Source organism: Anomalospiza imberbis, chromosome 16 (assembly GCF_031753505.1).
Source record: "Anomalospiza imberbis isolate Cuckoo-Finch-1a 21T00152 chromosome 16, ASM3175350v1, whole genome shotgun sequence".
NCBI classification, from domain to species: domain Eukaryota; kingdom Metazoa; phylum Chordata; class Aves; order Passeriformes; family Viduidae; genus Anomalospiza; species Anomalospiza imberbis.
Window position 1 is genome coordinate 10,333,500 of NC_089696.1, and position 24,906 is coordinate 10,358,405.

Sequence of the window (24,906 nt, forward strand, 5' to 3'; positions counted from 1 at the left end):
ACTTTATAGACCCCAGTGAAAAACAGCACAGACTATCAAGTGCTTGACTCTGGGGTTGAAAAAGATAAGTATTTCACTCCACATTCTTGTTTTCAGCAATTCTTGCTCATTTGTTAAATGAGGACTGTTCTATGGGCTGCTAATGTGTTTGAAAATAATTTAATGTTGTATTTTGATTGTAATTCATGTTTCTTGCAGCTGCCAGCAGTTTTAGATCTGTGTGTAGAGAACTAAATATTATACATCAGTTCTTTTGGGGCCAAGTTTGGCAGGGAAAGAATCTACATAAAAATAGTGAAGATGGCAGTTACTGGTACAATTATTGGGTAAAAAGTAGTGATAGATTGTGGAGATATTTTATAGCCTTCAGTTTTTCTCTCATTCATCCTAATGATCAATCTCAAAAGCTATACATCTCTTTCTTCTACCACACCTCTCCCTGATACTCTAGTAAAGAAATAGGATTTTTCTAAAGGCAATTTTCTCCCAAGAAACAGCACAGACCATTTCCTTTTGGACTTCATTGCTCACAGAAAATTTTCACCTAGGTAATTTCTATAGCAAATTGAAGAGTTTATGGCAGAAAAAATGAAAGCAATTAGTTTTCTGATTAAATTCACCTTGGTATTGAGAAGCAAGTAAGTATTTTCTGTTTCCATGTGCATTCAGATGGAACGGACCTGGTAGAACAATGGGAAAGGCCTCAGTATAGAAAATAATAAAATAGTAATTGGCTCTTCTGTGTTTTCAGTAACTGTCCTGGGTTACTGTGTCCTTTGGGGAAACAAACACATCTGTCCAATGCACATGTCATTGTTATCACAGGGCTCTGTGAGTGAGCAGTATATATGTGATTAATTTGTTTTTGCTTACTCTGCTTTGATAACCAGCACTGCATTTACCAGCACCCCATGGCTGGCACTGTGGCTAACACTGGTGCTGTGAGGCTCTGGGGATGTGGCATGTGCTTCTCTGCAGACCTGAGCAAGAATCATCTGTGTCATTCTGAAGGTTAATAGTGCTGGAGTGAATGTGTGAGTTAAACCATACCTTGAGCAAGAGGAAACATCATCTGCTCCTTGAGGAGTAGCTCCTTGGGCTCTAAGGTGTTCCTTTTACTGGCAATTATTTGCTCTCCTTTCATTCCAGGAGAAGGTGCAGGATGATGAATGTCCTGTCACAGCCCCAAATGTGGATGTGCTCCTTCACATCCAGTGAAAGGATATATATATAATCCAGGGTCTGCATTTCCCCTGCCCCTGTCAACCTCTCCTCCTCAGCTGCTGACCCGTGGACAGGATGGGAAGGAGGAAATTCAGCCTCTCAGTGCCTGTGCAGGTCTATTATTCATGTTAAAAATCTGGTCTTAAAATGTGGTATCTTAAAGGTGGGAAGCAGTACGAAGTTCCAAGTGGTTTGACCCTGTAACAGGTAATGGCTGGTAGGATGGAGCTTCATCTTGGCATCATCATGGTAGAGTGAAGGATGGCAGAGTGTATTGCAGTGACTGAGTGAGGAGCACTGATTTAAGCTTCAGACCTTGTTCCTTCAACATTTTCTTAGGTTGAATTTGCTTTTCTCAGGTGTTTGCTTTATGCTTGCATTCCCTTTGATGAAAACAGCTTTGTCCATCTAAAATAGTTTGTTGTTTCCACTGGCACAGAGACAATTAGTTGCTGGTTCACAGGGTCAGAAGTGGGTATTGCCCTTGTGTACTGAAATGGAGAGTGATGATTATTTTCAGAACAATAATTTAATCTGAATGGCTTTGTTAGTTAAAGCAGCCCAGGTGTTTGTTGTTAGGCTATTGCCTGAAGGAACGCCCACAATTTCTTTTTCAATGCTTTAGATTTAATCGTTTTTTGTACCTCTGGACTTTACTGACTCAGTCTGAAGTGCACTTTGGAAGGCCTGATTCTCTAGGGCCTAAAAGGGAGCAAAAGCTGAATGGAGGTCTGAATCATTGACAAAGGCTTGTAGCCTGAAACGTGTATGTTTTCTGCAAACTGTGTTTGTCTAATGATAATGGACCACATTCCTACGAACTTTGTCCTATTCCTATTGCAGAGTTCAACTTCAGTGTGAGGGGAACTGTGACATTCACATTCTCTGGACAGAGAGACATAATTCTGTCTGTCAGGAGAAGCACAGAGAGAAGAAGAGAAAACAATCTTTATCTCTGCTCCTTTGTTTTCCCCATGTGGAATGTGGTGTGGAGATTGTTTACCTGCAGTGATTGCTGGGCTGGATCCTGGTGAAGGTTGTTTGGGGTCAGTGACCAGTGGGATCCAGCTGTGGCTCGGGCTCAGCAGGGAGTCACGAGTTTGAGTTAGTTGGATATGTAAGTAAGAAGTAAGCATGTAGAATAGTATAGCATCTCTTTAAAAGTGTATTAATGTAATATAGTGTAGTTTTAATAAAGCAATCCTTTAGCCTTCTGATCTGGAGCCAGACATCATCATTTCTTCCTTGAGCCGGGGTTCATGGCATTTTTACTACAGGGAACAGCCACATGCTGTTCTAGATCTACAACTACCATCTACAGTTTAGTAACACTTAGACAAAATGTTCTTTGAGGTTGTGGAGTCAAACTGAGGAAGAAGGACAGGCATTTTCTGTTTTGATGACTCTTCTGATTGCTCCTGTTATTTTGTATTTCTTTTTTTACCATTTATCAAAATAGTGGCATGCTTGACTGAGGTGTGAAAAAAGTATCTCGTCCTGTCACGTATTTGTTACTTTGTGGAAGATGGCCCTTCACTTTAATCCTGGCTTTATCTGGAGCATACTGCTTCATGAGAAACCATTTTATCCACCACCTGACGTGTGATTTTGTAGGGTCAGATGTGAAATGACCCCACAAAATGCATCATCTGACCTGTTTTGATGTGGTGTGACATAAGTCATAAAAATTGCTACTTTTTCTGCTGCAGGTAGAGTCATTTTAAGGGTATTTTACCTGCATTACCCATAAAGCAGCAGTTTAGCCTGTTTGCTGACAGTACACATTACTTTTGGAATTTTGAGCATATCTCTAGTTTCCACTCTACTTTAGGAAGTCTGGAGGGTTCTTAGGGATATATTTGCAGTATGATTTCTAGGGATCCGTTGCACACGTATTTCTATCAAAGAAGTTATTTTGTTGTCAGGGTGCTCATCTTGTGAAAGATGAGCCAGTATTCACCAGACAATGTTTCATGTTGAAGTTTGGCTTCAGACTCCTTGAAAATCATAAAGCAGAGAAGCAAAAGGAGGGATAAAATCTCCCAACCTTCGCCAGTTTGTTTGCAAAATTAATTCTACATATGTACATTTTTTAAAAACTTCTTTTGCATTGGGCAAACAATAAGAATGTCTAACAAAGCTTTTTAAGGAGAAAAGAACACCGAGATACCAGCTTACTCTGGATGTTTTCCATTGCAAATTAAAGAACCCCAAATACTCTCATATATAGGAGTCTGATCTGTGTTGAACAGGATTGCACTAGCAGTTTCTGACCTAATGGAGTTTTTGAAATGCCTGCTTGTTCAATATCACTTATTCTAAAAGGTACTCTGTTCTAATCAAGTTTAAATTCAAAATTATATGAGACAGGGACTCACACTGATGCCTTTTCAGTGCCTAAAAATTAGAATCTTGATCTGTGAACTCTTATGTGACACTGCAGTAAAGATTAAAAAATTACTTAGCAGGAAAATATGAAAAATAATAATGACAAGAAATTCACCCTGATATCACCAGCAATATCCAAAGTTTCAGGCTTTACAGCTCTATAGTTGTGACAATGATGTGCACCTCCACATATCAAGTAATTTCACTCCCATCTTTCAACAGTTCAGCCCATATTAATTTAAGTTTCACCAAAATTTTGACACAAACTCATCTGTCAGCTCAGAGTCCTGTGAAAGTGGGTCCAAACATTTCCAAATACTTTTGGGCTCTCAGTGAGTCTTGTCTGAGTTATAACAGTAAAACTGCAAACCCAGATGAGCTTTGAGAAGGCTTTGGTTCACTGTGAGCATTTTATTCAAGCCTGAGATCTGATGAGATGAAGCTTAGTGGGGAGGGTTTTTTCCTTCTAAAACTCCTGAAGAAAGTTATTTACTTGATCTCTTGGCAAAACCCCAAGGTTCCACACTGTAATGTTCCTTTGTTATTGCTCATCTCTCACCTGGAACACAACCACATAGGCTGCAGATTGCCTGGAGACTCCCGGAGTCAGGGCTGGTGCCCCAGGCATTGTTACATGACTGGTGTGTTAAAGTCAGATGGTGGAGGGGGGAAAAAAACAAAAAAGAAAAGCGGGTTTGGCTTTCTCTGTGGGCAGCAGTTTTAGCAAGATACTTCAGGGGAATTTGTAAGTGAGAAAGAAGAGTGTGACTCTACGTTTTAGCAGTGTGGTAATGTCTGTGTTAATAAAGAATTTGCAGGGGAGTAGGAATGATTGTTACAGCTTAAGGACAGAGTGGAGAGCAATGGCTGGCCACAAAACCTGCCCAGAGAATTTCACGTGGTGATCAGAAAGGGCTCCCTGGAGCAAGGTGCTCTTGTCCTGCTCTGGTCCCCGGGGCCAGGGCCATGGGCAGGGTCTCTGGATTGTGGGGAGGGTGTGTGTGTGCATGTGTGGGGAGGGTATCTCCACGTCAGCATCACTGCTTTGATGGATGCTGCAATGTGTATCCTCAGACATGTGCTTTTCACAAATGCCAGCCTTCCAAGCACTGAACTCTGTGCAGCTGGGGTTTATCCTGGTTCCACCTCCATTTCTGCAGCCAGTCAGCTGCTGGGTACTCAGGATCCCATAACTCAACGTATCTGTTTCACTGCATCTGCACAGGCAACTGCTGGAAAAGATTAAAATCCCTTTATCCTTTAATTGCAAACCCTATACAATGGCGGTTCTTGTTCTGTAGCAGAGTGCTGGGTGCATTTCTTTGCTTCTGTACCAGAAATAGCCTACATATCACATAAAGGGATGCTGCTTTTGAACTTGGCTCTGACTGAATAGCAGTGTCTCACAAAATTCAATGTGAATTTCTGGAATTTGTATCAGAAGTGACCCTAGGCAATAGTCTTTGAAATACCCCTGCTTTGAAATATGCAATGATGTAGCCCCCTTTTTGGATCAGACTGTCCCTCTTTAGCTTTGTTGATATCAAGAAGGTGAACAAAAGGTGCTGTATGCAGTGCATAATGCAGATTTAATGAACAGGGGAAAAGCAGATGACACTTATACTGTGAGAGGTTTTTCAACAAAGTCCTTGGAAACCATATGCAAATAAAAGAACTATTTTATTGAATGGATTTTGAGTCAGCTACAAAAGTGGACAAAGCTGATGTTTGTATCTTTGAAACAGTCATCCTGTTCCTAGGGGAAGATGTAGTAATCATGGATAGTAGCTTGGGAGGTCAAACTATTTTGCAATATGAAAATCAGTAGGGTTTCATTGGTGTAAACACTATTTTACAGGAAACTTTCCAGCCTCAGCAGCTGATTGCTCTGGTGCTCTCACATTGTGCTCTGTAATTGTCACCATTAATACTTTGATCTTCGGCTTCTGTGCATGAAAAGCAATTTAAATTACCACCAACCCAAAGTGTTATCAAACAAAACAACCTTTTGTATTTTATATCCTTGCCTATGCAGGAGCATTTGGTTTCCTATGATGTTTCTTTTTATGTAAATTTCCCAGCAGATTTTTTTCTTGCTAGAGAAACCATACAAATTTAACCATAGTTTGTACCTGATAAATTATTAATCTGGCAGAAGTTGCTTGCTAAACAATTCTCTGCCATACTAAAAGTGCTGTTCTGCAGTATAGTGGAGAGTTATTTCAAGCTTTTGTTTGGAGGCAAAGGAGTTCACACCAAATTCCAAGTTAATGCACATGGCAATACTTATAGCAGTTTTAATACCACCTCTGCCCACTGACTCATTTCAGTTCATTTTTTTTTTTGGTGGCTGTTGAAATCACAGAATGATTACATGAACATACCATGATTTTTGCATCCTGGGCTTCTGTCTATGATCTTTGACTCTTCAAGCCTTACTTGAAGAGTTTATACTTCTCAGTTAACTGCTCAAACAACTGACTGACATTCATTTGTCTTTGGAAGGTTTAGGAGAAGACCTTTAATATAAAGTGGGTTTTGGAGACCTCTGAAGCTGTAAGGCTAAAGCCAAGTCAGCTGTTAATACCACTGGACTGAAGCTGGCCTTACAGATAACCAGCAGGACTTCAGTGCACAGCAATAGTCTTGTGTTTTGCCTAAGGTCACTTTAATTATTTCAGCAACATTAATCCTAAATTAGCAAGGCTTATGTATGGCAAATGACTTATCTCTATTTAAGAGGGCATACATTTTCACCCAGCAAAATTATGATGTTTGAAAGTGATATGCTGTCAGTAGAAAGGACAGAGAAAGAAAAGATCTTATTATACATTTCCTGCAAGTGGACATTTGAAAGTCATCCTTCCTGCTACAAATATACAACATGTTACAGTATTTTCTTCTAAACTCTAGTTTGTTTCTTGGCTCTTTGGGCTTTTTTTAATGCCATTAGTACCACCAAATTCTGTACCTTATACCCAGTTAAACATAGTTATAGATAAATACAGACAATTCCAAACTGGAAGGAGAGGAGCATGTCCTGAAAGAGGATTTTGTTATTTCTACTCCCTTCCCAGGGCGGGCGCTGAGTGCTGACAGGCAAGGATAGCACTGAGCAATGGATTTCAGGAGCAACGACACAGTTCCCTTTATTTTTTTGGGGGAGAAGTGAGTGGAGACTTGGGGTTGGTCACCCTCCCACTCTGTCCATAGCACACTGAAAGGTTTTTAACCTGTTCCAGCAGGAGCTTAAGTATGGAATTAGGTTATAATGATTTCAAGGGAGATGGATTAGAGCTCCAAGCAGAGGTCCTCATGGAGGCTTAACATGTAACTCAGAGGGGAGCTTGGTCTGTTTGACTTAGTAAGATACAGGCCTGGAAGAGCTGTGATTTGTTTTTAAATGAAGCACATGGACACTAGAGGAGAAGACCTTGCTGGCCTAAGAGTGAAGGGTGAGAGCTGCCCAAGAGTGCATTTGGGTTTGTAAAGAAAAGAGTTTTTCTCAGATCAGTGGAGCAGTAGACTTCTTCAACAGCCTGCCAGGAGAAATTGTCAGGGTGAAAATCTCAGCTTTTAAGTCCTATTTAAGCTGACAAGAGGTAAGAGCAGTTTCCCGTTGTAAAGGAGAATTTACACATGTGCTTTGATAAGTAATTGAAATACTTCTTAGCCAGGTCATTAGAAATGCAGGGCATCACTTGTAAATTGTTGTCATGGTTATTAGTTATTACTACTGTAGCTGAGTAAGGTCAGCACCTTTTTGGTGAGATATGCTGAAAAGTGAAGAGCACTTCTGTTTCACATGTCTTTAACTGGGAAAGACAGACCAAAGGTAGCAGGGAAAATAGCAGCAAGGAGAAACAAAGAAGTGAAGTGACTTGCCCAAGGTCACTTGGCATTTCTCATTTCTGTCTCCCAGTGCACACGTTTTCTCTTCCTGGAATAAAATGGGTGAATCCTGCAAGGCACATCTCATTTGTTATGAGTAGTCAGGTGAGAATTCTTATCTTGAAGTTTCAGGAGGTGCTGGTATTGCTGCCACTTCAGTGAAAGGAACATTTTCCTTAACACATAACAAGAGTTGTAAAATAAAAGGTGAAGTGACAAATGGTTAAGATACTGTAACTTTCACAATTAGAATCCAGCACTGAACAACAGGAAGTGGAGAACTTGCTGAAAATGGGGAAATTCCCCTTTTCTGCTTTTGAACCTGAAGTTGATCCTACTATTGTCAAATAATTAACACAGACTAAAAAGTAAAGAAAGAGTAGTTAAGTTAATGTCTCTAATTTTAGCTGAGAAAAATTCCAATCCATGTTTTACCATGAAGAAATTGGCTTCTCTTTCCTCTTTTTCCCATTGTTAGTGTCCTAAACTGACAAGACAGCCTTCCTTCTTCTCAGTTCTGGACCCTCCCACATGTGAAGAAAACCCTTCAGTCTTTCAAAAATCTAATTTTTAATTAACTGAAATGAAATAAGCTTCCTAATTATACAATCTTTTTCAAAATTTATTCCCCTACATAAAGAATTTCCGCCACAGTTGCTGAAATGAGATGTAACACCTGCTGGATACTACAAGTATTCAACCCCCCTTTTTTCTGTGCCCACAAACAAGGTTCTCTTCTGTGCCTGTTCTCTTCCTGCCATGTCTTTGAGCTCTGCCAAGCTCCTGAACTTGCCCAGGGTAAAATTAAATGTCAGTGTTATGCTCCCAAATAATGCTGCAGCAAGGGATCTTCCACTTTGCATTCAGTGTCAATCTGTGTTACTGGAGTCAGTAAATGGGGCAGGCAGAATGATAAAACTTGACAGGATTTCCTGATTGTCAGTTCTGCTCTCATGATAGCTGAGTTTCCTTCCCTTTGCTGCGCAGGCAATGAATTGATCATAGGTGCTGACATATAATTTATCATTGTTGGACACCTTGCTGAGTTAAACAGGACAGTTTGTCTCAGGGTGATGTTCCAGATGTGTTCTTGACACCTCTGAATTGTTGCACTCTGCTTTTGTTTATCATCTTTGAAGTTCCAAAAGATAGAAATACACTTTTTAAAATAATAATGAAAAATTAAACTTTGAAGAGCTTGGAGACCAGCTAAAAGAATTGGCCAGTTTGGCTCATTCATTTTAATAACAAAGACAGACTTTGTAGAATCGAGGTCAGAAGTTCTTTTTTTATCTTGATATGGTTTTATACATCCAGGCTCATCTTATGTTCTCTTAGTTGAGTTTGCAGTTCAGAATTTATTTGAAAATCAGTGCTCTGATGTGCAACTTAATGAAATCAAATGCTTCATATTTGACAATGGGTATTTCAAATACTCCTTGGCTTGGAAAATGCATTAATATTGGCCACTCTTATGGTTAGATTGATACTTACTATAATGTATATAATAATTAATCAGCAAATGGAGAAAAGTGCCTGGCTTCCTTCTTTTATTGCATCATGAGCATTTGCTCCACATTTCACTTGGAGGAAAAGTAATGCATGCGAGCCAAATTGTGGCTAAATTTTTGGTGGTTTTGGAGAGTACTGGGATTCCTTGGTCTTTGCTTGCTGTTACATTGGAGCTCAAGCTTAAGCTTTGCCATGAGCAAGGCCCCACTAAATTAAAAAAGAGGCTGTTCTTTTATGAATAAGCCACTCTGTGCAGGTTACCTCTTGTCTGTTTGTAGGGGACAGCCTCTCAGCAATCTGCTTTTTGTGCACAAGTTCCTCTTGATTTAACAAGATGAATCAATTAGAAAGGCAGCCAGAAGTACCACTGCGTGTCATATTAATTTAAACATTGTTTTGTGCAATTGAAAACTTTATATTCAGTAACTTGTTAGATTTATCCCCCTCCCCCATTCTCTCAGTCTCTGATGCACGAAATTATTAAACTTAATTGGGTTTCTGTGGACACTACTCATTTCTCAAAATTTATTGCAATTATACAATGCCCATAGCTCATTTATTTTTTGTTTCCTAGTGATTAAAACTTAAGACACTGAAAAATGTTATGTGTATTTTCCTTTTCATCACTAATCCTTTTCTGTCCTCTGCATTCAAGACACATTCTGTAGTCATGAATCATTAAAGTAGCAAAATTCACAGGCAGAATTAGTTTATAGCTAAGTATAATAAAACCAGAATGTAGGTCAGAAATCTTGAATAAGACATTTTGGTTTTGTTTTGGAGGATGTTTTTTCTTAACAGTGGAAACATCCCTGTATTCCTTATCTCTTGTTGAAGTAAAAATGAGTTTTTTGAAGTTGATGGCTATTAGCAAAATTTTTTTTGGAGCTGTAGTTATTAAACAAAAATATCGTGTGAGCAACGCTGCGTGATGCAGTTACACCCAAGCAAGGTAGAAGGAGATGGAAGCAGAGGAGGTAAATGTGCCTGGGAATCTGTGTTTCACGAGCTGGTGCTGGTCCTCATCATTTCCCCAATTTCTGTGGAGGACTGTGTGTCTTCAGCCAGGAGGGGGAGGCTCTGCTTCTCCCAGGGCTCATTCAGCCCTGCCCTGCTGTGCTGCCTGCAGCTGCTGTGGCAGCACCCCGGGGGTTGTGTTGTTTTCTGGGACAAGGAGCACCCAGGGACATCCCAGGAATGGCAGCGTGTTGGGGTGGGGTCCCAGCCCTGCAGCATGTGAATTTCCCACCTCACTCACCTCCATCTCCAGCCTTGGCTCCAAGAGATGCCTGAACTCAGCTGCCTGCTCTGCTGGAAGTGCTTTCCTGGCACAGGTTCCCGAGGGCTCTCTGTCACCTTTCTCCCACTGACTGGGCAGGGAACTGAGCTAGGTGGGCTTTTGGTGTGATCCATGTTAGCTGCTCTGATGTTTTTATGCCAGGAGGTGTTTGGAGGACCTGCATGGATCCCATTTTACAGAGGCAAGATGTGTTCCATGCTGCTTCGTCATGCTGGTGGGTGAGTGATGGAAGTGAAGAAGGAATAATTAATGCCATTATAACATTAGGAGTTGTTTTAGCATTAGCTGAAGTAGGAGGCACAAATATTTCTTCAGGCGAAAGAAACACTCTCTGGATAATGGAGCAGTGTGTGCCAGGGCAGTGGTATCTGTTCAGGACAATGCAGAGTATGTCAGTTTGATATAAACACCAATCATGTAGAGTCTCTCCCAGCTGAAACAGCAGCAAAGTTATTCAAAGCAAATATATGCAGTGGCTGAACTTCCTCCAGCACTTCGTGAATGGAGTTCAAGTGATGAGAGCTTGGCCTGTTTCCAGCAAGCTGGGCTTCTGTTTCCAGTGCTGGCAGAACAATGTTTGGGATAATAAGCTTGCATCTGAAATGTAAACATGTCCTTTAGTTCACCAGACTTTTGAAATCAGCCAAAGGGAGTTGAAACAATTAAATACCGTGGGATAGAAATATGGTGGTTGGAGATACTGTAGAGAGAAGGGGTTTGAAGTGTTCATCTCTTAGGAGCTGAGGGCCTGCAGGTCTTTTCAAGGAGCCCACAAAATTCACTCCATAAAATTACCAATGGTTCTTGCTCTCAGTGTTAACAGAGGACAGTAAGTTAGTATGCAAACATTAATATCTCAACTGGTTCATCATCTTCTTCCTCTTCTTTTCTTCGTGGTGAAAGCCAAGGCAAATAGCAGCCATCTATTTGTAAGCTTTTTTAGGGACCTTGTTTGTGAGGAATTGTTATGGGCATTTTTGTCCAAATCTTGCTCACATGGCAGCCAGAGGAAAACTCTTTTGACTGGAATGGGAAATGAGTCAGGCTTCTGATATTTTTATAAGTTTTATAAAATATTGCCTTTCTTCTGAGATATTTCTTTGAGCAAGTGAGAAAAAGAAAAAAGTGTTTCATTTCTGTCCTGCTTTCCAGCTGAAGTCCTCTAAGTGCTTTAGAAATAGTGTGGATTGGGCCTCACAACATCCCTTTAATTCTGGTAGCACTCATTTCAGCATTATGGATGGAGAGGTGAGAGAAGCTACTTGACATTCTCAGGCCAGAGCTGTACGAGCACCAATCTCCTCTTCTGGCACTGTTCCCACAATGCTGTTTTTTCTCCTTGGCTGTAATGTGTCTCTATCAGCAAGCTGGATTTTTTTCCTCCAGTATGAGCTCTTGAACCAGCTGAATAAAGTGTCTCAAAATCATAACTAGGTCTGAGCTGCACAGATTTCAGCACTACATGACCTTTAAGTGCTGTCAAGGAGTCTTGCAGAGAAAGCTGATCTGTTCACCTGTGAGGCCAGTTTGCAGCAGGAAATAAAACAGGTGCATTTTGGTGATTATTGGACATGCCACACTCTCCCCAAATTCTAAGGAGCACCCCACTGCACATGCTTATTCAATTTGTCATCTGCCTGGAAACTCCCTGTTCAGGTAAAAAATCCCTTCAGCTTAAAACATGAAACAATATTCTTTACTAGTTTAAAATGAAAATCAAGCCTCCCATAACTGATGTCTCCTTGATTTCAAACCATTTTTTTAATGAATCAGCAATCTTTCAAGTGTCACATGTTTTCATTGTCCTCTTGCTCTCCAGTAGGGATTTTTCTTTATTTAAACATGTTGTTTTTTTTTTTTTTCTTTTTAAAGCTGGTGGCTAACATGTTAATCAGTCATTTCATTGTGATTTAGCCTGTGTTTTCCACAGTCATGGGGTTCTTGTAGAAAAACCTTTTGGATGCTTTTCATCAAGACATTCCACTTGAGTTTAGGTCATGGAGAAATTAATGCACTTTATGCACCTTCTTAAACATACAGAAGAAGTGGTACTTTGGAGGGGAGGAGAAACACCATTATCAAGTTCTGGGAAAAGTTCTGCCATCCTGGAAAATATGTTTTCTGTAAACAGGGTAAAACCCTGGGTGTTTTGTTGTTGTTTTTAAACTGAAAATAGTGATGAAGTAATTGCTTCTGGTTAACTGAATGCTTTGTTTCCATTTCAAGGTTTTATTGTTAAGACTTGAGTTGTTGTTGGTTGTATTTTTGTTTTTGCTATAATTAACAATTTTCTAAATACATTTCATATCAAAAGAAAGAAAGGAACACAAGCTTTCAAATATGTCAGGGTTACAGTATTACAACTGTCACGTACTGAGCCTCTGAGCTCAAGTTTCTTCAGCTGGAAATGGGCACATCTGTAAAGAGGCAAACACTGAAGCCACATGGAAAGGGTTAAGTAGAAGGGAAAGAGTAGGAAATTTTGGCTTGGCTCATGCTTATGTAGAAGTAAAATGCTGAAGTCCTCCAGCACAAACCTTTAAAGTCATACAATCAAATTGATTTCCACGCAGGGGGAGCTGCCTTTTGCATGGAGGGGATGAGCACATGCTTCATAGCACAGAAGAAAGTGGCAAGATAACTGGCAAATTTAATTCTCCTCTGAACCTTTTCCTGCTGTGACACAGTGGGGGTGCCCTGTCCCTTGCTCTCCTGCTGAACAATGGGAACTCACACAGATTGTGGGAGCAAAATGTCCAGGGCAGTGGATGGTGTAATTACATGTGCAAACCTGTCTGGTTTAACCCAAAACCAGCTGAAACTCAGAGCCTCTCACCCACTCCCCCTGCCCCAGTGGGATGGGGGAGAGAACTGTGGAAAAAATCCTTAAAATTCATGGCTTGGGATACAGATTGATAGGACCAAACCAAGAAGGGAAATAATTATAGAAATGACACAAGAATTAGAACATACAAAAGAAGTGATGCCTGACTCAGGCGCTGACTGATCCCTGGGCAGCTTTCCTCTGCCTGGATGCTGGGTGGCATCCAAGGGGTCCCCTCCACCTAAACCATCCTATGGTTCCATGAGTCTGGGCTGCCCCTCCCTGAGGCTGCCAGACATGGAACCAGCCCCTCTGTGCCATCACCCCAGCTGCTCTGCTGGCTGCCCTGGAGGTGACAGACCCTCACAGCAGTGACAGGTGCCACTGGCAGCCGTGACGCCGCCGTGCCTCCCCCCATGGGACACCTGTGGGTGAGTGGGAGCTCTGGGAGCTCCTCACTGGTGGGGTGGGGTGAGGAGCAAAGGCCTTAAGTGCTGCTCAGCAACAAGTAAAACATCGGTGTTCTGTTCACATTTTTCTCATCCTAAATACAAAACACAGCACTATGCCTGCTACTAGGCAGAGAAGTCACTCTATCCCAGCTGAAACTAGGACAAAATGTCAGGCAAAAATTTAAAAAAGAAAAGGAGGAGATATTTATTCAGTGCTGTGCACCTACAGTTTGCAGTGAAATTTTTCCATAAAAATTATAACAGTCATGGCCTGTGGCTGCTCTGTTTTGCTGCCACTGGTGAGGCAATGGAGTAAGGCAGAGAGATGGGTTTATATTTGTTTTCCTTCTGTTAAAATGAGATTTATCCTTAAGAAAAGACTCCAATACTAGATTAAAAGAGCATCCTGAAAATGATGAAAGTGAAGCAACTTGTGAGACAATATTCAGCTCGCTCTCACTGGTGTTGTCACTACAGTTAAATTCAATCCCTGGGGAAGTTGTATTCTTGTAGCAGTGTGTTTTAACAACAGATTGCCCTGGGTTAGTAATGAAAATGTTTCCAGTACTACTGTGTTTGGGGAAAGCTGTTTCAACAGTGCTACAGAAAATCCCCAGCAACTCTCCATGGTCTCCTGTGGCTGAGGTACACAGGTGTTATACATGCAATGTTAGTCTAAGTTTGGTCTTTGGTGTGTCCTTAAGGAAATGAGAAATGAGATTACAGCCACGCTCAGTGTGTGTGAGAGCCTAACACCTTGCCCCATAGGTTTTGAACCTAGGGTTTGATTTAAGCCATATTTGATGGAAAGTGAACATGTCCAAAGTATTTAGGTTCATCCATCATTCTTCAGGAGAGTAGATGCTGATGGGAGGGCAAGACCTTAGAAATACCCTTTGCATGCTCCCCAGCCATAGGAAATGGTTTACTTGCAGGTTATTAAACATGCTGAAAATCCCCACAGTAAAAGGTGACCTACATCACCTCCAGCCACATATATCTTTGCATGTCATCTGCTAAAAAAAAAAAAAAAAGTGTAACAGTGATTTAAATATCTTATTCCATAGACCTGGATGAAAAATAGTGAGAATGTTATCCAAAAACATCAAACAATTTATCTGGTCTTTTTTCTTGGAAATTCATAATGGCAAAAGGATATTGCAAACCAGCCAATTCTCATTGTTTAAGTGATTAATTGAACTTTCTTGGCCAAGTTAAATCAAATGCCTTTTCCTTTATGAATCCATTTTTTGATTCTCCAGATTCTTTGCTTGAAGATGATCTCATGCCATTACATGACTAAGATAACCGTATCATTTATCTAGGGCTGATCCCTGCCTCATCCTTTTCTCTGACTATTGGTTTCTCCAGGTATTTTATTTCTGTATCAGGTAATAAGATAGTGATCTGATTAGGAGGTGATGAGAAAGTAAAATACTTTGATATACAATACGTGCAAAAGAAGATGACTGAGAAATAAATGGAAAGTATAGAAGTGAGCTCTTCTCAACATTGACATATAAAGAGAAAAATACAGAAGTTCTTTTAAATCCTTCCAAATCTTGTTAGCTAACAGAGGTCAGATTAGTCACTTTAGATGTAAGGTTGTACCCATTTGACTTTTTTCCCCATTGCACTTTGAAGTTGTTAAAGGGTCTGTTGGTAAGTGAAAGCCATTGATTCACTGCTCTTTCTAAGTGTATTGGGTATTTCTGAAGGAATTTTTGTTGAAAATTACAATACCTTTAAAATCTAGCTCTAAATATCTTTTAGAAAGCTACAGAATGTGCAATTCATTTTTGTGCCTTCATAAAAATGATGCTGAAGTGACAAGCAGGGTCACTCTTCCATGTGTGCTCGCTTCCCTAAACCTACTGGCGTCAGAAAGGTGCTGGTAAATAGCTGTGTCTTTACAGCTTTAAATAATTGAATTCCTTGGGCTAGCAAATAACCTCCTTAAAACCTGGCAATGCTTGAACCTTTTAGCAAACCTGATATGAAAAGGACACTATCTAAATAGCTGAATCTGAACTTAACTGCTCATGGCTTGATGGGCAGTTCTGGTTAAAAAAGTATGTCAAACCAAAATATTTTCTCTGTTGTCAAGTGCTTGAATTTTTTGGATGTGCAATGCCATTGCCAAGAAATAAAGCACAAAAATAACCCTGAATCATTGGGAAATGCTTAGAAAAACAAATCCCTGCTCACACTAACATATGTATTGCTGCCAAACCCTTGAGAGAGCAAACAAACCCCACTGAACAAATCAAGGCACTGGGAAACCAGTGCTTGTCCATGTGATATGAAGAGGTGTTTGAAGGAAGATGAGAAAGTGTTTGAAGGAACACAATAGTGCCATGAAACTGAGGCCAACGCCCCAAGTCACTGAGAACCTGCTTAGATTACTTTAGCAAACAAGTAGGCAGTGAATCTTCTAAGAAGTGAGGTGCTCCTACTTAGCTTTGCAGGAATAGTACATTTCCCTGTGATTAATTATTTAAAGGAAGCTGTGTAATGGGTCTTTGGAATTGTGTGACCCACTAATCAATCCGTGCACTTTTGCATAATGCATGTGGCATCAATGTTACTCCATTTCAAGATCACTCAGGAGGAGCTTTGCCAGTCTGCTCATCGCTCCTTTGCAGTGCAAACACCAACACAGAGCTTGCAATGCCATTTGCCTGCTGTGCTTGTTTAGAGCCAGCTGCAAGTGTTCCAAAAAATAAGCATTTAAGAAGAAGCAGGAAGTCTGTTAATTCCTATGGTTGAGTGATATCACTCAAGGTGCCTGACTTGGGGGAGGTCCCTTCCCAGTGCCAGGGGACATCCTTACTGTGAGATCCCACATGTGAGATCCTAAATGTGAGGCAGTGCTTGTGAGCCTTGCTCTGCAGGGTGGCCCAGCTGTCCAGCTGGGGTTTGTCTCCCAAAACCTCTTCTTCATTATATGTCTGGAAAACAGCCCTTTGGACACCTGGGCTGGACCTACTGGACTAACTCTTGCTTTTCAAATCCCATGAAAGATCCCATCTTAAGGAAGGTGCTGCCCATACTTACTGCCTGTAACAATCTAGCAGAGCTCAAACCCTCTTCTTTCACCCTTAGGGAAGCACCTTAATGTACCTCCAGAAGGAGGAGAAAGCTTAGCTTTGGAAGGTGTGCACAGGATCTTGGACATGATGTTGCTTTCCATAAACTCCAGGAAAGTGTGTAGGGATTGAGAGGAGGATATGGAAAACATTAATTGTAGTAATATCTTGATTAGATGCCTTTTAGTTCTTTAGTCTATTTCTGTTTCTCTTGTCTTGTTTTTATTGCATGTAAAGGAAGGAGGAGGTTGCTTCAGTCCATGACAGTCCTGCCAGAGACAAAGGGCTGCAAATGTCCACTTCTAAGAGTATATGATTATTAAACATCATGTGGCCTGAAAAAGAGGGAGTCAAAAACTGTTTGTCCTATGGCTTTTCTGGAACTGCCTTCATGAGCCCCAGTATTGTCCCCTGAAAATTAAAGAAAATGATTCTTTCCAGTTAGAGCAATTTATAATTGGCTGATAAAATGTACTATATTTTAGCCAGACCTACTTTCCATAGAAGTGTGTCTAGGTTCATTCAATTAATCCATATAATAGGATCCTTTACCTACAATTGCTGATTCCTAAGTCTGGGCTGGATAAATAGATTGAGACAGCCTGCCTTGTTCCGTGGAGATGAATACAGGCATTGCAGGAAGGTTTGTCATGCCAAGATGCCTTTGCTGTGTCATGGGTAGTCACACATCTGTTGGTCCTTTTCACAGCTGTAGTCACAATGATTATTAATGAGCTGCATCTCTTCAGAGTTTGAAGTATTTGAAAGTATACTTTATTTTAAGATTATCTGTGCTGGGTAGGTTTTTTAGGTAAAATCTCGGTCCTCACTGAAGAAGAAGTGGAGTTATGTCATTGACTTTGTAAGGACTATGACTTTACCCATTATTTCTACTGGTAATGATAGGTAAGTGAACATGAGCTTTTTCACAAAAAATGCCCTGCAGTGCTTCTGAAATGCACAACACACAGAGAAATATATTGTAGATTTAATGATTTATTCAATGAATGTAAAATCTGGTTGCATAAAGGAGATTTAAGTGATTATTACCATCTGTCACTAGGTTTCACTGTGCTGCAATAAAAGTGTGTTTCAGATTATCAGCAGTTGAGTCATATAAAAACCCAGAACGACCAGTTTCTTGTGATGGCATTCCCCAGATCTGCCCTTAGAATTGAATCTCCAGATGGTGGGTATGCGAGGAGAGAAATGCACAAAACATGGATGAAACTCAGCTAAAAGCTTCCAGAGTGCAAACTGCAGAACTATTCAGGGCGAAAGCGTTGACCTGGATTTCAGACAGTGGGTACATTCCATTTCTAACTTCTGCACTTCTCTAATCTTCTTCCATCCTGTAAAAATATAGGGGCACCTTTCCCTATGTCCACCTTTTTTCTTCTTTTGGTTTTGTTGCATCACTTATCATTTTAACTTGTTTTTTTTTTTTTTTTTTCTACTTCCCTGGTATGCTGAATCTTTTCTTCCAGATGTAAATACAGCTCTGGGTAGGAGCTGCTCCACCAGCCCCCTTAAGACCTTGCTTCCTCCTTGTTGCCATGAAAATGTAAAACACAGAGAAAGTAGAGGGAAAGGGAACAAGACCACTGGCAGGAACAAGACTATGGTGCATTCCATCTTCTAATCTAGTTGGGTTTTCTTTCCCCCCTTCTGCGGTACCCTGTAGTGATCATGACAAGTTCAACTGTCTTGATTTATAGGTAGAACATGGGCTAGTTTGTTTTTTTTTTTAACGAACTGGCACTTTCTTTCATATCTACTTCTTTCTTCCTCTGATTTGGAGTCTGAAATAGGAAACTTGAAATTAATATAACAATACAGAAGAGGAAAGAAAATAGTTAATAATTTTGAGTTTTCAATTTCAGATGAAAATTAGCAATACAGAAGGTTAGTATTTTGCTATAAGCAAGGGATGAGGACATCAATCATGTTCTCTGTTTGTGCCCTGGGAAAATGAAAGGAGGAGAGTCTGATTCTGAATCTTACCAAAGATTATTAATGAGTAACAAGCCAGAGAAACATGAAAAAAGGAAAAGAAAAAAATGTTATTACTGATATATAGTTTTTATTTGACTTCTACTGAATCCTTTTCATGGTACTTTTTGCTTATTTCCTAGAACTGGGCATTTGGTATTTTCTTGTTTTATTAATGCCTAATTATTGCTTTGTTTCAATGGCTGTTGCATTCCATGGATTTCTGTCTCTAGTGATTGTGAGGGACTTCAGGATTTTACAGGATGAAAAGATCAATATTATGCATACAAATATTATTTACTATTTTTATTGTTCAGACACAAGTTTTTCAGCCACAACATGGGCTGATTCTTTGGTGAGGTATTCTGCTCTACATGTGCCTATCTCAGTCAATACTGTTTCACTGTTGGGTGTTTTATTGAGCCACTTGTTTCCTTGTGTTTGTGCTTTGCTCCTCTCACTGTCCCCACTCATCCCCCACTGTCCTTCCTGAAAACAAAGATGTAGGGGAGATACACACATCATCTCTTCATCTCTCTACATAAATGGAAGTGCTGAATAACTCTTTGACAGTCTAAAAAAAAGATCCAGTTTTGATTCTGTTGTGAAAGCCCTGGAACCCTGAGCAAAGCTATCAGTCAGTCTCTGAACAAAGACCCGATTATCTCTGGTTTTGGATCAGCTCTTTGTGGTTTGCACAGTGCATGTTGTTATTGAAAATCCTTCCCTCAGCTATGGCTGTAAGTGCTGGGCTTGGGCTGTTGTCACTCACTTCCTTTGATCAGTGCTGCAAGCACCAAATATCTCCCACCCACATGGTTTGATGGTCTGATTGGAAGGTCTTGATCCCACAAGGCTCTGGGAAGTTCTTTTTGCTAAAGAAAAGTTTACAGCTGTAGGATTGAAATGCTTCATGCTTTCTGAGGCTGCAGAAAGATGATGTTTGCCTGAATTTAATGTCTAAGCTCTCTCTCAAAAAGCTGTAGCAAATTATTGACAGCAGAATCAAATGCAAACCTTCAAATGCTTCTGAAATACATTTTCACTTATCTTTAGAGAAGTATCAGCACAATGATGATGCTATTTCCTTGAATCAAAGGAACAAGGTCAGAAAGTTTTGAAAAGGGGATGGGATATTTCTCAGTAGCAGTGGTGCTGGGTAGTTCATGAGGATGTACTGGAAACGTGTTCATGAATGGATTTATCCAGGCATTCACTGCTTGGTGCTTATGTAGTACTGCACAAATTTCCTGTACATTCTAGTTAGTTTGAAATAGTCAAAATCAAATCTAGAGTTTAAAAATAGAACAAAAAAATATATTTTTTTTTAAATAGAACAAATACAGAATAGCTTCCCTTAGCTAAATTTCCTTGATTTGGAAATATTTTTTGAAAGTATCTTAATACTTTATAATCTCATATTTCTGTGGATAGCTGTGTCCCTGCTGTACCCCAGAGGGTTCTTAGGAACACTCTGAACTCCAGGCAGCTGCTGGGACCAGGTATCTCAGCCCATCCTCACCAATTCTTGCAGCCTGTGGTAGGAGTGCATTGGCAGCAGCCCCTGAGACTTCTTCTCCTGTGAGTGCTTCTTCACAAAATGAACATTTAAAACATCTCACAAATTCATAGGTAGACAGGACTTTGCTGTTTTGGATGAGCCTTTGTGGGGATGGCCTGCCTCTGCTTGGAAGGACCGTATTTTATCAGTGAAACCTTTCTGGTCTAAGTTACAGTACCTGCATAGTATTGATAAAAAGATTATTCTCCCATGGTTTATTTATGACCTCAGGTGTCTGAAATTTATATTAATTAAACAATATATATTTTAGATGTATATGAAAAGCTTGTTACTATCAAAATTTGCTATGGTGCTCCTATCCTCATAATAGCTCCATTTATCAGGCTGCATTTTATTAATGCAGTTTTAAAATAAATGGGTTTTTTAAATTGCTTGAGCAAATATGTGCTCAAGAATGGAAGGAAAAGGTAAAGAGGTGTGGAAACCAGAATCATCACCAGTAGGTGAGTGCACGTGTGTGGGAACTTCACATGGGACCTGGAATATGCTGTGGTAGAAAATCCATTGGTGAAGTGATGGGCTTGATCAGTGTTCTAGCAGAGACACAATTGGTCCTGGTGTGCTTAGAAAGAGGCTTAAAGATATTCTACTTCAAATTTTACAGTCTTGTCTGCAAGGGCCAAATCAGCCTGCAGTCAGGCAAAAAAAAAAAAAAAAAAAAAAGAATTACTGTTTCCCTATTGAAATTCCATTAATGTACAATATTTTATATACCTTTGTTCATGAAGAAGTTCAGCAACAGTCTAAAAATACACAGCAGGGGAAATGGTGAGCTGCAGTTTTTACTATTTGTCACAATATTTGTGCTGTAGCTTAATAAGTTTTCTATTGTGCTGGAAAATTCCCTCATTGGTGAGAGAGCACAAACTGCAAAAGCAGCTCATTAGGAATATACTTTGCTTATCCCCTGCAAGAACAGCATTATTCTTCCAGATATAAGCTTGAAATGGTCTCTCATTTTGGGATATATATTTAGGATTGGGCCACAGATAGTTTTCTGTCAGCTCTGTGAAATTAACACTTCCTTATGACAGTGTTTTACTGCTTGCTGTATGTAATAGTTTCTTTCATTGGCACTTAATTCCTTTGCAGGGAAAGAAATTTGCCTCTATGACAGTACACTCTGAGTGTCATTGGCTTTCATATTGTCTATTAAAAGAGGTAATTGTGAGGAGCAGATCAGACCTCAATGAGGCCTTCTGAACTGAACCCATTTCAAGGGGAGAAGCCAGAACTGTCAAGACTTTGACTTCCTAATTCCCGAAGAGAAGTTAATTCGCTCGGCTGCCTGATCTACAGGGAGTAGAAATGAAACTCCACTTGCACGACCTTTGGTGTCAATCATTATGGGAGGCATCTGCATTTATATTGTCAATGCACAAACTTTCTTTACTTCCTGAAGCATGAAATCACCTTTCAGATGAAGAAAGAAATATAACCCTGCATTCTCGGGAGATGTAGCAGTTCCATCTAAGGCTTCTGTTGCACAGAGAAATGTTTAAACACAATATTCTGACTTCAACGTCAACCAGTCTCTTGGAAGCTGTAGTTTTTCAAGTGAAAGTTACACTATATTTTTAAAAGACATCTATTATTACTTCATATTATTTTAGGACTTTTAATGCTCCATCTCAAAACCAACAGGAGGTTTATCACTAACTTTGATACTGTCAGCAAAACTTGGCCCAGAGTGTCTCACATTAAGTTCTCAGTTAAGCCTGTGCTCCTCTGGCACAAGAAAAAAGGAGGAAGAATATATTTTAATGAAATTTTACAAACTGGAATAACAGGGCTAGTTGGTAACCTGCAGCAGCAGGATATACAGCCTGTGCCTGTGATACATAGTCCTTTAATGCATTGAATTCACTGGGATATTTTTATGGTGTTTGGTACCAGGTCTTTGTGATCTCTGCTGACATTCATTTAATTGAGGGATTCACACAGGGAATTTTGGGATATTCCATTGAATTCTTTCACTAGAAAATCACAAAATGAGACATACTCATACATTTAATTACAGTGTTTGGGCAGAGATCATCAATTGGTTGCTAGGGCTTGTTTCTTGCTGGTTTTGCTAATGCTCACAAAAAAGTTCTTGTCCATCACCTGAATGAGTCAGAGACTTCCTATTTGCCCTGAGTTTACTTGCAGCTCAGAAGTTCTGACCCTAAAAAAAACAGTATGTTTTCAATAAAATTCTGAAAAGGCTAACTTTTAGTTTCAGAGTTGAGGAGATCACACAACAGACATGCCCAATTGCCTATTCTTTGAAATACAGAATACTTTTCTTCCCTCCAAATGTGCCAATTGGAACTTAGCTTGTGTCAGTACAGCTTATCTTAACTACCTCTGCATGACTGTGGCTGCACAACCTTCTAGGTATATTCTCAGTCATAAGATGTGCCCCAAACTGTGTCAGCCCTCTAGAAGCTGTCCTCATTTTGAAGTGAATGGGAGAGAAATTTGCTTCATTTTCTATTTTTTTTTTCTGTGTAAGCTGTGACATATTTCAGTGTTCTTTTGTTACCTGAATCATGGTAGAAAGACTTAGCATCAGATGAGGTAAAATAACCCTCAGGGGTCACTGGAGATGCAGCCAGCAAGTTTGGGCCAGTGCATGCAGTAGAAGTTGTAGCCTCATTAAAAGGAAGGAGACTGGAAAACTTAGCAAGACCTTCACTGCACAAATGTCTCAGAACTCCCCTCTCAGAAGGGCAGGTGTGCTGAAGAACAAGATTGGGCTGAGTTGTTTCCAGTCACGGACCTCTCTTGAGCCTGTTTAATAGAGCTGTCATTAGATCAGTGAAAGAGCTTTCAGGGCAGGCTTGGAATGTGAGGAAATGTATAAGCTTTAAAAATGAACCCATGGTTTCAGAATCTGAAGTTTCTGTCAGATCTCACAGGTGAGCTTGCTGTCCATGTTAAAATGTGACTATGGAAAGACAAATTACTTAAAAATGGTACCTCCTTTCCTCAACAGAAATGACACTTTGGGACTCAGGATTGTTTTAATGCCCAGACCATACCCCTCCTGATCTTGGTCCTTTGCTGACACTGCAGTCAATAACACTCTTGTTCCTCCTTTCCTGCCAGATTTCCTATGGGACACTTCCAGGCTTTTCATGAAAGATGGCAATTGATAAAGCAGAGAAGGTCATGTTTCCATGACAGCAGCAGCAGCATAGCAGGGAGCATACAGCAAAGAGCTGTACCCAACTCATGCTTCCTTACCATCTGGAGCATCCACAGTACCTGTGTGCAAAGAAAAGGATCCTGTGAGCATTCCTGCATAGCAGTCTCCAGGGAAGAGCCCAGCGTGGATCGCAGCCTGGTCTGAAGGGCTTTGGGAGGGTGTTGGAAGGGAATGCCTTAGGGTTCCCTGCCTGGATCATCCAAATAGGTTCCATGGGTTGTGTCTCTGCATCTTGACGAGTCCTTCACATGGCAAGGCTGGCAATAGGGAAATAAAAATAGGGCAACAGGGGAAAAAAATAAAAGAAAGAACAGTGCAGAAAAGACTTGGAAGTAAGGAGAGTCAGCTTTCCTTACTCTCTTCTAGGTCATGATGCACAGGGATCATGAGTCAGCCAGGAACTGGGAGGATGATGGGATTTGAAAGCAGGTTATTTTGTCCCTGTCAGCAGGCTGCAAGTTTGTTTATGAAAGGCACAAGTTGAACTGAAGAATAAATCTGATTTTTTTTTTATCTCCATCTGTTGATAAGGACTGGCATGAACCCAGTGGCATCATGGCATGAAGCTCTTTACAAACCCAGCATCTTAAAGAAGCCTGAATTTCTCTCTCCATCCCTAGAAACTCTATCTACTAGAACCTAGAAAGAATAGGTAGATATTTTTAGAAGTTGAAACCTTAAAAAAAAATTGTTCCTTATTCTTCAAACAAGAAACCACTTGGCATGACCTACTTTCCTATTTCTGCTATCAATAGGATATGAACATAGGTAGGCATGATCCTTATTTTGCAAAGATAACATGGCAAAGTACGTGGCAAAAAATAATCAGCATTGCAGGGTTAACTTCTTTTTTTCCCCCTATCATTATGATTTCTTTCTGTGCCAGCTTTGTAGAGGATTTTTCATATTGCACTGCAGTTCAAGGACTAGTTTCATACCCGGTGTAAGATGTCCTGCATCTCACATGACACATATTTTGGCAGCTCTTGCCATGTTTCTGTATTACAAACACAACTTCTGTTGTTTCCTTGGCATACTGAAGATGCATTCTACCCAAAATCCTTAGGTAATTCTGTATCTTAGCCTAATATCTGTCAAGTTTAGTGTGACTCCATGTCATACATCTTTTTACAAAAGACCTATTGTTCCTAGTCAAATGGTCTGGGTTCTAGGCTTATTAGCACATTAAATAAACTGCTTAAAATGTCACCTGAAGCACTGCAGAAAATCATCAATACCAACTGTGAATTTAGCCCAGATGTTTTGAACTTGTATCTGATACGCCTCATGTCTAATATGTTCCACAGAAAAATTCAGGGAAACATCAAAGCAGTGCTTTCCCATGAGCCCTCACATCCTGTAGAGCCAAGGCAATGGAAAGCAGCCAAGCAAGTTCACACTGCAGAGCTGTAACTCACTTTTCATTGAGTGATGAGCCCGTCACCTCTCACAACTCGCA

General features: G+C 40.2%; 1 long non-coding RNA gene across 1 annotated transcript; it reads left to right on the top strand.

The window, feature by feature from the left end:
- The first annotated feature begins 926 nt into the window (after positions 1-926).
- On the top strand, positions 927-22,293 carry LOC137483701 (uncharacterized). Its single transcript, XR_011004602.1, has 2 exons — positions 927-1,011; positions 21,347-22,293. It is a non-coding gene; the product is annotated as an uncharacterized lncRNA (long non-coding RNA).
- The last annotated feature ends 2,613 nt before the right edge of the window (positions 22,294-24,906 follow it).